Source organism: Phyllopteryx taeniolatus, chromosome 3 (assembly GCF_024500385.1).
Source record: "Phyllopteryx taeniolatus isolate TA_2022b chromosome 3, UOR_Ptae_1.2, whole genome shotgun sequence".
Lineage (NCBI taxonomy): Eukaryota > Metazoa > Chordata > Actinopteri > Syngnathiformes > Syngnathidae > Phyllopteryx > Phyllopteryx taeniolatus.
The window spans coordinates 10,941,314-10,955,267 of record NC_084504.1 but is presented as its reverse complement, the minus strand read 5'-3'; the positions used below and the strand labels follow the sequence as shown (position 1 = coordinate 10,955,267).

Sequence of the window (13,954 nt, the reverse complement as noted above, 5' to 3'; positions counted from 1 at the left end):
TGCCCGCATTCTCCATCTGACTTTAGATAGTCTGCTTGTCGTTTTCCCGCTTGGTTGAGTAGTTGATTGGTTGTTTTTGTTGTTGTTTGATTGATCATAAAATGGGGGAATTAGCGCAAGTGGTAGAGTGCTCGCTGAGCATGTGAGAGGTAGCGGGATCGATACCCGCATCCTCCACCTGACTTTAGATAGTCTGCTTGTAGTTTTCCCGGTTAGTAGCTAGGTTGTTTTTGTTGTTGTTTGTTTGATAGATTGATAGCAAAATGGGGGAATTAGCTCAAGTGGTAGAGCGCTCGCTTAGCATGTGAGAGGTAGCGGGATCGATGCCCGCATTCTCCACCTGACTTTAGATAGTCTGCGTTTTGTTTTCCCGCTTGGTTGAGTAGTTGATTGTTTTTTTTTGTTTTTTTTAGATAGGTCATAAAATGGGGGAATTAGCTCAAGTGGCAGAGCGCTCGCTTTGCATGTGAGAGGTAGCGGGATCGATGCCCGCATTCTCCACCTGACTTTAGATAGTCTGCTTGGCATTTTCCCGCTTGGTTGAGTTGTTGGTTGTTTTTGTTGTTTTTCTTGTTGTTTGATTGATTGATTGCTCACAAAATAGGGGAATTAGCTCAAGTGGTACAATGGTCGCTTTGCATGTGAGAGGTAGCGGGATCGATGCCCGCATTCTCCACCTGACTTTAGATAGTCTGCTTGGCATTTTCCCGCCTGGTTGAGTAGTTGATTGGCTGTTTTTGTTTTTGTTTTTGTTAGATTGCTCATAAAATGGGGGAATTAGCTCAAGTGGTAGAGCGCTCGCTTAGCATGTGAGAGGTAGCGGGATCGATGCCCGCATTCTCCACCTGACCTTAGATAGTCTGCTTGTTGTTTTCCCTTGGTTGAGTAGTTGAGTAGTTGATTTGATGTTGTTGTTGTTGTTTGATTGATTGTAAAACGGGGGAATTAGCTCAAGTGGTAGAGCACTCGCTTCGCATGTGAGAGGGAGCTTGATCGATGCCCGCATTCTCCACCTGACTTTAGATAGTATGCTTGTCGTTTTCCCGGTTTAGATTAGATGTTTTTGTTGTTGTTTGATTGCTTGATTGATTGTAAAACGGGGGAATTAGCTCAAGTGGTAGAGCGCTCGCTTAGAATGTGAGAGGGAGCTTGATCGATGCCCGCATTCTCCACCTGTCTTTAGAAAGTCTTTTTGTCGTTTTCCCGCTTAGTAGATTGGTTGTTTTTGTTGTTTGATTGATTGATTGATTGATAGTAAAACGGGGGAATTAGCTCAAGTGGTAGAGTGCTCGCTTAGCATGTGAGAGGTAGCGGGATCGATCCCCGCATTCTCCACCTGACTTTAGATAGTCAGCTTTTTGTTTTCCCGCTTGGTTGAGTAGTTGATTGGTTGTTTTTGTTTTTGTTAGATTGCTCACAAAATAGGGGAATTAGCTCAAGTGGTACAACGGTCGCTTTGCATGTGAGCGGTAGCGGGATCGATACCCGCATTCTCCACCTTACTTTAGATAGTCTGCTTTTTGTTTTCCCGCTTGGTCGTGTAGTTGATTGGTTGTTTTTGTTTTTTTTAAATAGATCACAAAATGGGGGAATTAGCTCAAGTGGTAGAGCGCTCGCTTAGCATGTGAGAGGTAGCGGGATCGATGCCCGCATTCTCCACCTGACTTTAGATAGTCTGCTTGGCATTTTCCCCCCTGGTTGTTTAGTTGATTGGCTGTTTTTGTTTTTGTTTTTGTTAGATTGCTCATAAAATGGGGGAATTAGCTCAAGTGGTAGAGCACTCGCTTCGCATGTGAGAGGTAGCGGGATCGATGCCCGCATTCTCCACCTTACTTTAGATAGTCTGCTTTTTGTTTTCCGGCTGTTGAGTAGTTGATTGGTTGTTTTTGTTTTTGTTAGATTGCTCATAAAAAGGGGGAATTAGCTCAAGTGGTAGAGCACTCGCTTCGCATGTGAGAGGTAGCGGGATCGATGCCCGCATTCTCCACCTGACTTTAGATAGTCTGCTTGTCGTTTTCCCGTTTGGTTGAGTAGATTGGTTGTTTTTGTTGTTGTTTGATTGATTGTAAAATGGGTTAATTAGCTCAAGTGGTAGAGCGCTCGCTTAGCATGTGAGAGGTAGCGGGATCGATGCCCGCATTCTCCACCTGCCTGTAGAAAGTATTTTTGTCGTTTTCCCGCTTTTAGTAGATTGGTTGTTTTTGTTGTTTGATTGATTGATTGATTAATTGATAGTAAAACGGGGGAATTAGCTCAAGTGGTAGAGTGCTCGCTTAGCATGTGAGAGGTAGCGGGATCGATGCCCGCATTCTCCACCTGACTTTAGATAGTCTGCTTGTCGTTTTCCCGCTTGGTTGAGTAGTTGATTGGTTGTTTTTGTTGTTGTTTGATTGATCATAAAACGGGGGAATTAGCTCAAGTGGTAGAGCGCTCGCTTCGCATGTGACAGCTAGCGGGATCGACACCCGCATTCTCCACCTGACTTCCGATAGGTGCTTGGTTTAGTTGATTGGTTGTATTTGTTGTTTTTTTAATTGATTGACTGTAAACTGGGGGAATTAGCGCAAGTGGTAGAGCGCTCGCTGAGCATGTGAGAGGTAGCGGGATCGATACCCACATTCTCCACCTGACTTTAGACAGTCTGCTTGTCGTTTTCCCGTTTAGTAGATTGCTTGTTTTTGTTGTTTGATTGATTGATTGATTGATAGCAAAATGGGGGAATTAGCTCAAGTGGTAGAGCGCTCGCTTAGCATGTGAGAGGGAGCTTGATCGGTACCCGCATTCTCCACCTGACTTTAGAAAGTCTTCTTGTCGGTTTCCCGCTTTTAGTAGATTGCTTGTTTTTGTTGTTTGATTGATTGATTGATAGCAAAATGGGGGAATTAGCTCAAGTGGTAGAGCACTCGCTTAGCATGTGAGAGGTAGCGGGATCGATACCTGCATTCTCCACCTTACTTTAGATAGTCTGCTTTTTGTTTTCCCGCTTGGTTGAGTAGTTGATTGGTTGTTTTTGTTTTTGTTAGATTGCTCACAAAATGGGGGAATTAGCTCAAGTGGTAGAGCGCTCGCTTTGCATGTGAGATGTAGCGGGATCGATGCCCGCATTCTCCATCTGACTTTAGATAGTCTGCTTTTTGTTTTCCCGCTTGGTTGAGTAGTTGATTGGTTGTTTTTGTTGTTGTTTGATTGATCATAAAATGGGGGAATTAGCTCAAGTGGAAGAGCGCTCGCTTAGCATGTGAGAGGTAGCGGGATCGATACCCGCATTCTCCACCTGACTTTAGATAGTCTGCTTGTAGTTTTCCCGGTTAGTAGCTTGGTTGTTTTTGTTGTTGTTTGTTTGATAGATTGATAGCAAAATGGGGGAATTAGCTCAAGTGGTAGAGCGCTCGCTTAGCATGTGAGAGGTAGCGGGATCGATACCCGCATTCTCCACCTGACTTTAGATAGTCTGCTTGTCGTTTTCCCGTTTGGTTGAGTAGATTGGTTGTTTTTGTTGTTGTTTGATTGATTGTAAAATGGGGAATTAGCTCAAGTGGTAGAGCGCTCGCTTTGCATGTGAGATGTAGCGGGATCGATGCCCGCATTCTCCATCCGACTTTAGATAGTCTGCTTGTCGTTTTCCCGCTTGGTTGAGTAGTTGATTGGTTGTTTTTGTTGTTGTTTGATTGATTGTAAAATGGGGGAATTAGCTCAGGTGGTAGAGCACTCGCTTAGCATGTGAGAGGTAGCGGGATCGATACCCGCATTCTCCACCTTACTTTAGATAGTCTGCTTTTTGTTTTCCCGCTTGGTTGAGTAGTTGATTGGTTGTTTTTGTTGTTGTTTGATTGGTCATAAAATGGGGGAATTAGCTCAAGTGGAAGAGTGCTTGCTTAGCATGTGAGAGGTAGCGGGATCGATACCCGCATTCTCCACCTGACTTTCGATAGTCTGCTTGTAGTTTTCCCGGTTAGTAGCTTGGTTGTTTTTGTTGTTGTTTGTTTGATAGATTGATAGCAAAATGGGGGAATTAGCTCAAGTGGTAGAGCACTCGCTTCGCATGTGAGAGGTAGCGGGATCGATGCCCGCATTCTCCACCTGACTTTAGATAGTCTGCTTTTTGTTTTCCGGCTTTATTTAGTTGATTGGTTGTTTTTGTTTTTGTTTTTGTTAGATTGCTCATAAAATGGGGGAATTAGCTCAAGTGGTAGAGCACTCGCTTCGCATGTGAGAGGTAGCGGGATCGATGCCCGCATTCTCCACCTGACTTTAGATAGTCTGCTTGTCGTTTTCCCGTTTGGTTGAGTAGATTGGTTGTTTTTGTTGTTGTTTGATTGATTGTAAAATGGGTTAATTAGCTCAAGTGGTAGAGCGCTCGCTTAGCATGTGAGAGGTAGCGGGATCGATGACCGCATTCTCCACCTGCCTGTAGAAAGTCTTTTTGTCGTTTTCCCGCTTTTAGTAGATTGGTTGTTTTTGTTGTTTGATTGATTGATTGATTAATTGATAGTAAAACGGGGGAATTAGCTCAAGTGGTAGAGTGTTCGCTTAGCATGTGAGAGGTAGCGGGATCGATGCCCGCATTCTCCACCTGACTTTAGATAGTCTGCTTGTCGTTTTCCCGCTTGGTTGAGTAGTTGATTAGTTGTTTTTGTTTTTGTTAGATTGCTCATAAAATGGGGGAATTAGCTCAAGTGGTAGAGTGCTCGCTTTGCATGTGAGAGGTAGCGGGATCGATGCCCGCATTCTCCACCTGACTTTAGATAGTCTGCTTGTCGTTTTCCCGCTTGGTCGTGTAGTTGATTGGTTGTTTTTTTTTTTTTTTAAATAGTTCATAAAATGGGGGAATTAGCTCAAGTGGTAGAGCGCTCGCTTAGCATGTGAGAGGTAGCGGGATCGATACCCGCATTCTCCACCTGACCTTAGATAGTCTGCTTGTTGTTTTCCCTTGGTTGAGTAGTTGATTTGATGTTGTTGTTGTTGTTTGATTGATTGTAAAATGGGGGAATTAGCTCAAGTGGTAGAGCACTCGCTTCGCATGTGAGAGGTAGCGGGATCGATGCCCGCATTCTCCACCTTACTTTAGATAGTCTGCTTTTTGTTTTCCGGCTTTGTTTAGTTGATTGGTTGTTTTTGTTTTTGTTTTTGTTAGATTGCTCATAAAATGGGGGAATTAGCTCAAGTGGTAGAGCACTCGCTTCGCATGTGAGAGGTAGCGGGATCGATGCCCGCATTCTCCACCTGACTTTAGATAGTCTGCTTGTCGTTTTCCCGTTTGGTTGAGTAGATTGGTTGTTTTTGTTGTTGTTTGATTGATTGTAAAATGGGTTAATTAGCTCAAGTGGTAGAGCGCTCGCTTAGCATGTGAGAGGTAGCGGGATCGATGACCGCATTCTCCACCTGCCTGTAGAAAGTCTTTTTGTCGTTTTCCCGCTTTTAGTAGATTGGTTGTTTTTGTTGTTTGATTGATTGATTGATTAATTGATAGTAAAACGGGGGAATTAGCTCAAGTGGTAGAGTGTTCGCTTAGCATGTGAGAGGTAGCGGGATCGATGCCCGCATTCTCCACCTGACTTTAGATAGTCTGCTTGTCGTTTTCCCGCTTGGTTGAGTAGTTGATTAGTTGTTTTTGTTTTTGTTAGATTGCTCACAAAATGGGGGAATTAGCTCAAGTGGTAGAGCGCTCCCTTCGCATGTGACAGCTAGCGGGATCGACACCCGCATTCTCCACCTGGCTTCCGATAGGCTGCTTGGTTTAGTTGATTGGTTGTTTTTGTTGTTTTTTTAATTGATTGACTGTAAACTGGGGGAATTAGCGCAAGTGGTAGAGCGCTCGCTGAGCATGTGAGAGGTAGCGGGATCGATACCCGCATTCTCCACCTTACTTTAGATAGTCTGCTTTTTGTTTTCCCGCTTGGTTGAGTAGTTGATTGGTTGTTTTTGTTTTTGTTAGATTGCTCACAAAATGGGGGAATTAGCTCAAGTGGTAGAGCGCTCGCTTAGCATGTGAGAGGGAACTTGATCGTTGCCGGCATTCTCCACCTTCATTTAGAAAGTCTTCTTGTCGTTTTGCCGCTTTTAGTAGATTGGCTGTTTTTGTTGTTTGATTTATAGTAAAATGGGAGAATTTGGTCATGTGGTAGAGCGCTCGCTTAGCATGTGAGAGGTAGCGGGATCGATACCCGCATTCTCCACCTGACTTCAGATAGTCTGCTTGGCATTTTCCCGCTTGGGTTAGTTGAGTAGTTGATTGGTTGTTTTTGTTTTTGTTAGATTGCTCACAAAATGGGGGAATTAGCTCAAGTGGTAGAGCACTCCCTTAGCATGTGAGAGGTAGCGGGATCGATACCCGCATTCTCCACCTTACTTTAGATAGTCTGCTTTTTGTTTTCCCGCTTGGTTGAGTAGTTGATTGGTTGTTTTTGTTTTTGTTAGATTGCTCACAAAATGGGGGAATTAGCTCAAGTGGTAGAGCACTCCCTTAGCATGTGAGAGGTAGCGGGATCGATACCCGCATTCTCCACCTTACTTTAGATAGTCTGCTTTTTGTTTTCCCGCTTGGTTGAGTAGTTGATTGGTTGTTTTTGTTTTTGTTAGATTGCTCACAAAATGGGGGAATTAGCTCAAGTGGTAGAGCACTCGCTTAGCATGTGAGAGGTAGCGGGATCGATACCCGCATTCTCCACCTTACTTTAGATAGTCTGCTTTTTGTTTTCCCGCTTGGTTGAGTAGTTGATTGGTTGTTTTTGTTGTTGTTTGATTGATTGTAAAACGGGGGAATTAGCTCAAGTGGTAGAGCGCTCGCTTAGCATGTGAGAGGGAGCTTGATCGTTGCCGGCATTCTCCACCTTCATTTAGAAAGTCTTCTTGTCGTTTTGCCGCTTTTAGTAGATTGGCTGTTTTTGTTGTTTGATTTATAGTAAAATGGTAGAATTTGGTCATGTGGTAGAGCGCTCGCTTAGCCTGTGAGAGGCAGCGGGATCGATACCCGCATTCTCCACCTGACTTTAGATAGTCTGCTTGTCGTTTTCCCGTTTGGTTGAGTAGATTGGTTGTTTTTGTTGTTGTTTGATTGATTGTAAAATGGGGAATTAGCTCAAGTGGTAGAGCGCTCGCTTTGCATGTGAGAGGTAGTGGGATCGATGCCCGCATTCTCCATCCGACTTTAGATAGTCTGCTTGTCGTTTTCCCGCTTGGTTGAGTAGTTGATTGGTTGTTTTTGTTGTTGTTTGATTGATTGTAAAACGGGGGAATTAGCTCAAGTGGTAGAGTGCTCGCTTAGCATGTGAGAGGTAGCGGGATCGATGCCCGCATTCTCCACCTGACTTTAGATAGTCTGCTTTTTGTTTTCCCGCTTGGTTGAGTAGTTGATTGGTTGTTTTTGTTGTTGTTTGATTGATCATAAAATGGGGGAATTAGCTCAAGTGGAAGAGCGCTTGCTTAGCATGTGAGAGGTAGCGGGATCGATACCCGCATTCTCCACCTGACTTTCGATAGTCTGCTTGTCGTTTTCCGTTGGTTGAGTAGTTGATGTTTTTGTTGTTTTTCTTGTTGTTTGATTGATTGATTGCTCACAAAAAAGGGGAATTAGCTCAAGTGGTACAACGGTCGCTTTGCATGTGAGAGGTAGCGGGATCGATGCCCGCATTCTCCACCTGACTTTAGATAGTCTGCTTGGCATTTTCCCGCCTGGTTGAGTAGTTGATTGGCTGTTTTTGTTTTTGTTTTTGTTAGATAGCTCATAAAATGGGGGAATTAGCTCAAGTGGTAGAGCGCTCGCTTAGCATGTGAGAGGTAGCGGGATCGATACCTGCATTCTCCACCTGACCTTAGATAGTCTGCTTGTTGTTTTCCCTTGGTTGAGTAGTTGATTTGATGTTGTTGTTGTTGTTTGATTGATTGATTGTAGAACGGGGGAATTAGCTCAAGTGGTAGAGCACTCGCTTCGCATGTGAGAGGGAGCTTGATCGATGCCCGCATTCTCCACCTTCCTTTAGAAAGTCTTTTTGTCGTTTTCCCGGTTAGTAGCTTTGTTGTTTTTGTTGTTGTTTGTTTGATAGATTGATTGTAAAACGGGGGAATTAGCTCAAGTGGTAGAGCGCTCGCTTAGAATGTGGGAGGGAGCTTGATCGATGCCCGCATTCTCCACCTGTCTTTCGAAAGTCTTTTTGTCGTTTTCCCGCTTAGTAGATTGGTTGTTTTTGTTGTTTGATTGATTGATTGATAGTAAAACGGGGGAATTAGCTCAAGTGGTAGAGCGCTCGCTTAGAATGTGGGAGGGAGCTTGATCGATGCCCGCATTCTCCACCTGTCTTTCGAAAGTCTTTTTGTCGTTTTCCCGCTTTTAGTAGATTGGTTGTTTTTGTTGTTTGATTGATTGATTGATTAATTGATAGTAAAACGGGGAAATTAGCTCAAGTTGTAGAGTGCTCGCTTAGCATGTGAGAGGTAGCGGGATCGATGCCCGCATTCTCCACCTGACTTTAGATAGTCTGCTTGTCGTTTTCCCGCTTGGTCGTGTAGTTGATTGGTTGTTTTTGTTTTTTTTAAATAGTTCATAAAATGGGGGAATTAGCTCAAGTGGTAGAGTGCTCACTTAGCATGTGAGAGGTAGCGGGATCGACACCCGCATTCTCCACCTGACTTTAGATAGTCTGCTTGTCGTTTTCCCGCTTGGTCGTGTAGTTGATTGGTTGTTTTTTTTTTTTTTTTAATAGTTCATAAAATGGGGGAATTAGCTCAAGTGGTAGAGCGCTCGCTTAGAATGTGAGAGGGAGCTTGATCGATGCCCGCATTCTCCACCTGTCTTTACAAAGTCTTTTTGTCGTTTTCCCGCTTAGTAGATTGTTTGTTTTTGTTGTTTGATTGATTGATTGATTGATTGATAGTAAAACGGGGGAATTAGCTCAAGTGGTAGAGTGCTCGCTTAGCATGTGAGAGGTAGCGGGATCGATACCCGCATTCTCCACCTGACTTTAGATAGTCTGCTTGGCATTTTCCCGCCTGGTTGTTGAGTAGTTGTTTGGCTGTTTTTGTTGTTGTTTGATTGCTCGGAAAGTGGGGGAATTAGCTCAAGTGGTAGAGTGCTCGCTTTGCATGTGAGAGGTAGCGGGATCGATACCCGCATTCTCCACCTTACTTTAGATAGTCTGCTTTTTGTTTTCCCGCTTGGTCGTGTAGTTGATTGGTTGTTTTTGTTTTTTTTAAATAGATCATACAATGGGGGAATTAGCTCAAGTGGTAGAGCGCTCGCTTAGCATGTGAGAGGTAGCGGGATCGATGCCCGCATTCTCCACCTTACTTTAGATAGTCTGCTTTTTGTTTTCCCGCTTGGTCGTGTATTTGATTGGTTGTTTTTTTTTTTTTTTTAATAGTTCATAAAATGGGGGAATTAGCTCAAGTGGTAGAGCGCTCGCTTAGCATGTGAGAGGTAGCGGGATCGATGCCCGCATTCTCCACCTGACCTTAGATAGTCTGCTTGTTGTTTTCCCTTGGTTGAGTAGTTGATTTGATGTTGTTGTTGTTGTTTGATTGATTGTAAAATGGGTTAATTAGCTCAAGTGGTAGAGCGCTCGCGTAGCATGTGAGAGGTAGCGGGATGGATGCCCTCATTCTCCACCTGCCTGTAGAAAGTCTTTTTGTCGTTTTCTCGCTTTTAGTAGATTGGTTGTTTTTGTTGTTTGATTGATTGATCATAAAACGGGGGAATTAGCTCAAGTGGTAGAGCGCTCGCTTCGCATGTGACAGCTAGCGGGATCGACACCCGCATTCTCCACCTGACTTCCGATAGGCTGCTTGGTTTAGTTGATTGGTTGTTTTTGTTGTTTTTTTAATTGATTGACTGTAAACTGGGGGAATTAGCGCAAGTGGTAGAGCGCTCGCTGAGCATGTGAGAGGTACCGGGATCGATACCCACATTCTCCACCTGACTTTAGACAGTCTGCTTGTCGTTTTCCCGGTTAGTAGATTGCTTGTTTTTGTTGTTTGATTGATTGATTGATTGATAGCAAAATGGGGGAATTAGCTCAAGTGGTAGAGTGCTCGCTTAGCATGTGAGAGGGAGCTTGATCGGTACCTGCATTCTCCACCTGTAGATAGTCTGCTTGTCGTCTTCCTGCTTGGTTGAGTAGTTGATTCGCTGTTTTTGTTGTTGTCAGATTGCTCATAAAATGGGGGAAGTAGCTCAAGTGGTAGAGCGCTCGCTTAGCATGTGAGAGGTTGAGGCCTCGATACCCGCATTCTCCACCTGACTTTAGATAGTCTGCTTGTCGTTTTCCCTTGGTTGAGTAGTTGGTTTTTGTTGTTTTTCTTGTTGTTTGATTGATTGATTGCTCACAAAATTTTTGTCGTTTTCCCGGTTAGTAGCTTTGTTGTTTTTGTTGTTGTTTGTTTGATAGATTGATTGTAAAACGGGGGAATTAGCTCAAGTGGTAGAGCGCTCGCTTAGAATGTGAGAGGGAACTTGATCGATGCCCGCATTCTCCACCTGTCTTTAGAAAGTCTTTTTGTCGTTTTCCCGCTTAGTAGATTGGTTGTTTTTGTTGTTTGATTGATTGATTGATTGATAGTAAAACGGGGGAATTAGCTCAAGTGGTAGAGCGCTCGCTTAGAATGTGAGAGGGAGCTTGATCGATGCCCGCATTCTCCACCTGTCTTTAGAAAGTCTTTTTGTCGTTTTCCCGCTTTTAGTAGATTGGTTGTTTTTGTTGTTTGATTGATTGATTGATTAATTGATAGTAAAACGGGGAAATTAGCTCAAGTTGTAGAGTGCTCGCTTAGCATGTGAGAGGTAGCGGGATCGATGCCCGCATTCTCCACCTGACTTTAGATAGTCTGCTTGTCGTTTTCCCGCTTGGTCGTGTAGTTGATTGGTTGTTTTTTTTTTTTTTTAAATAGTTCGTAAAATGGGGGAATTAGCTCAAGTGGTAGAGCACTCGCTTCGCATGTGAGAGGTAGAGGGATCGATGCCCGCATTCTCCACCTGACTTTAGATAGTCTGCTTGTCGTTTTCCCGTTTGGTTGAGTAGATTGGTTGTTTTTGTTGTTGTTTGATTGATTGTAAAATGGGTTAATTAGCTCAAGTGGTAGAGCGCTCGCTTAGCATGTGAGAGGTAGCGGGATCGATGACCGCATTCTCCACCTGCCTGTAGAAAGTATTTTTGTCGTTTTCCCGCTTTTAGTAGATTGGTTGTTTTTGTTGTTTGATTGATTGATTGATTAATTGATAGTAAAACGGGGGAATTAGCTCAAGTGGTAGAGTGCTCGCTTAGCATGTGAGAGGTAGCGGGATCGATGCCCGCATTCTCCACCTGACTTTAGATAGTCTGCTTGTCGTTTTCCCGCTTGGTTGAGTAGTTGATTGGTTGTTTTTGTTGTTGTTTGATTGATCATAAAACGGGGGAATTAGCTCAAGTGGTAGAGCGCTCGTTTCGCATGTGACAGCTAGCGGGATCGACACCCGCATTCTCCACCTGACTTCCGATAGGCTGCTTGGTTTAGTTGATTGGTTGTTTTTGTTGTTTTTTTAATTGATTGACTGTAAACTGGGGGAATTAGCGCAAGTGGTAGAGCGCTCGCTGAGCATGTGAGAGGTAGCGGGATCGATACCCACATTCTCCACCTGACTTTAGACAGTCTGCTTGTCGTTTTCCCGTTTAGTAGATTGCTTGTTTTTGTTGTTTGATTGATTGATTGATTGATAGCAAAATGGGGGAATTAGCCCAAGTGGTAGAGTGCTCGCTTAGCATGTGAGAGGGAGCTTGATCGGTACCCGCATTCTCCACCTGACTTTAGAAAGTCTTCTTGTCGGTTTCCCGCTTTTAGTAGATTGCTTGTTTTTGTTGTTTGATTGATTGATTGATAGCAAAACGGGGGAATTAGCTCAAGTGGTAGAGCGCTCGCTTAGCATGTGAGAGGGAGCTTGATCGTTGCCGGCATTCTCCACCTTCATTTAGAAAGTCTTCTTGTCGTTTTGCCGCTTTTAGTAGATTGGCTGTTTTTGTTGTTTGATTTATAGTAAAATGGGAGAATTTGGTCATGTGGTAGAGCGCTCGCTTAGCATGTGAGAGGTAGCGGGATCGATACCCGCATTCTCCACCTGACTTCAGATAGTCTGCTTGGCATTTTCCCGCTTGGTTTAGTTGAGTAGTTGATTGGCTGTTTTTGTTGTTGTTTGACTGCTCGGAAAATGGGGGAATTAGCTGAAGTGGTAGAGCGCTCGCTTAGCATGTGAGAGGTAGCGGGATCGATGCCCTCATTCTCCACCTGCCTGTAGAAAGTCTTTTTGTCGTTCTCGCTTTTAGTAGATTGGTGGTTTTTGTTGTTTGATTGATTGATCATAAAACGGGGGAATTAGCTCAAGTGGTAGAGCGCTCGCTGAGCATGTGAGAGGTAGCGGGATCGATACCCACATTCTCCACCTGACTTTAGACAGTCTGCTTGTCGTTTTCCCGTTTAGTAGATTGCTTGTTTTTGTTGTTTGATTGATTGATTGATTGATAGCAAAATGGGGGAATTAGCTCAAGTGGTAGAGTGCTCGCTTAGCATGTGAGAGGGAGCTTGATCGTTGCCGGCATTCTCCACCTTCATTTAGAAAGTCTTCTTGTCGTTTTGCCGCTTTTAGTAGATTGGCTGTTTTTGTTGTTTGATTTATAGTAAAATGGGAGAATTTGGTCATGTGGTAGAGCGCTCGCTTAGCCTGTGAGAGGTAGCGGGATCGATACCCGCATTCTCCACCTGACTTTCGATAGTCTGCTTGTAGTTTTCCCGGTTAGTAGCTTGGTTGTTTTTGTTGTTGTTTGTTTGATAGATTGATAGCAAAATGGGGGAATTACCTCAAGTGGTAGAGCGCTCGCTTAGCATGTGAGAGGTAGCGGGATCGATGCCCGCATTCTCCACCTGACTTTAGATAGTCTGCGTTTTGTTTTCCCGCTTGGTTGAGTAGTTGATTGTTTTTTTTTTTTTTTTTTAGATAGGTCACAAAATGGGGGAATTAGCTCAAGTGGCAGAGCGCTCGCTTTGCATGTGAGAGGTAGCGGGATCGATACCCGCATTCTCCACCTGACTTTAGATAGTCTGCTTGTCGTTATCCCTTGGTTGAGTAGTTGATTGGATGTTTTTGTTGTTGTTGTTTGATTGATTGTAAAATGGAGGAATTAGCTCAAGTGGTAGAGCACTCGCTTCGCATGTGAGAGGTAGTGGGATCGATGCCCGCATTCTCCACCTTACTTTAGATAGTCTGCTTTTTGTTTTCACGCTTGGTTGAGTAGTTTATTGGTTGTTTTTTTTTTTTTTTTAGATTGCTCATAAATTGGGGGAATTAGCTCAAGTGGTAGAGCGCTCGCTTAGCATGTGAGAGGTAGCGGGATCGATGCCCGCATTCTCCACCTGACTTTAGATAGTCTGCTTTTCGTTTTCCCGCTTGGTTGTTTTTGTTGTTGTTGTTTGATTGATTGATTGATTTGGTGTAGAATGGGGGAAGTAGCTCAAGTGGTAGAGCGCTCGCTTAGCATGTGAGAGGTAGCGGGATCGATACCCGCATTCTCCACCTTCATTTAGAAAGTCTTCTTGTCGTTTTGCCGCTTTTAGTAGATTGGCTGTTTTTGTTGTTTGATTTATAGTAAAATGGGAGAATTTGGTCATGTGGTAGAGCGCTCGCTTAGCCTGTGAGAGGTAGCGGGATCGATACCCGCATTCTCCACCTTACTTTAGATTGTCTGCTTGTCTTTTTTCCCTTTGTTGAGTAGTTGATTTCATGTTGTTGTTGTTGTTTGATTGATTGTAAAATGGGGGAATTAGCTCAAGTTGTTTGATTTGCTGTAAAATGGGGGAATTAGTAGAGTGCTCAAGTGGTAGAGTGCTCGCTTAGCATGTGAGAGGTAGTGGGATCGATGCCCACGTTCTCCACCTGATTTTACTTCCCGATTGGTTGTTTTTGTTGTTGTTTGATTGATTGATTTTTTGTAAAATGGGG

The 13,954-nt window shown here is 43.8% G+C and overlaps 1 protein-coding gene and 13 non-coding genes across 15 annotated transcripts in view; all 14 read left to right on the top strand.

Moving 5' to 3' along the window:
- The window catches only part of mmp11a (matrix metallopeptidase 11a), a 61,375-nt gene that overhangs the window by 31,287 nt on the left and 16,134 nt on the right, over positions 1-13,954 (top strand). The window lies entirely within an intron of this gene.
- trnaa-agc (transfer RNA alanine (anticodon AGC)) lies at positions 267-339 on the top strand. The gene has a single exon. It is a non-coding gene; the product is annotated as a tRNA-Ala (tRNA).
- trnaa-agc (transfer RNA alanine (anticodon AGC)) lies at positions 772-844 on the top strand. The gene has a single exon. It is a non-coding gene; the product is annotated as a tRNA-Ala (tRNA).
- trnaa-agc (transfer RNA alanine (anticodon AGC)) lies at positions 1,263-1,335 on the top strand. Its single transcript has one exon. It is a non-coding gene; the product is annotated as a tRNA-Ala (tRNA).
- trnaa-agc (transfer RNA alanine (anticodon AGC)) lies at positions 1,587-1,659 on the top strand. The gene has a single exon. It is a non-coding gene; the product is annotated as a tRNA-Ala (tRNA).
- trnaa-agc (transfer RNA alanine (anticodon AGC)) lies at positions 3,363-3,435 on the top strand. Its single transcript has one exon. It is a non-coding gene; the product is annotated as a tRNA-Ala (tRNA).
- trnaa-agc (transfer RNA alanine (anticodon AGC)) lies at positions 3,683-3,755 on the top strand. Its single transcript has one exon. It is a non-coding gene; the product is annotated as a tRNA-Ala (tRNA).
- Positions 4,825-4,897, top strand: trnaa-agc (transfer RNA alanine (anticodon AGC)). Its single transcript has one exon. It is a non-coding gene; the product is annotated as a tRNA-Ala (tRNA).
- trnaa-agc (transfer RNA alanine (anticodon AGC)) lies at positions 6,595-6,667 on the top strand. Its single transcript has one exon. It is a non-coding gene; the product is annotated as a tRNA-Ala (tRNA).
- trnaa-agc (transfer RNA alanine (anticodon AGC)) lies at positions 8,878-8,950 on the top strand. Its single transcript has one exon. It is a non-coding gene; the product is annotated as a tRNA-Ala (tRNA).
- On the top strand, positions 9,043-9,115 carry trnaa-ugc (transfer RNA alanine (anticodon UGC)). The gene has a single exon. It is a non-coding gene; the product is annotated as a tRNA-Ala (tRNA).
- trnaa-agc (transfer RNA alanine (anticodon AGC)) lies at positions 9,205-9,277 on the top strand. Its single transcript has one exon. It is a non-coding gene; the product is annotated as a tRNA-Ala (tRNA).
- On the top strand, positions 9,368-9,440 carry trnaa-agc (transfer RNA alanine (anticodon AGC)). The gene has a single exon. It is a non-coding gene; the product is annotated as a tRNA-Ala (tRNA).
- On the top strand, positions 13,295-13,367 carry trnaa-agc (transfer RNA alanine (anticodon AGC)). The gene has a single exon. It is a non-coding gene; the product is annotated as a tRNA-Ala (tRNA).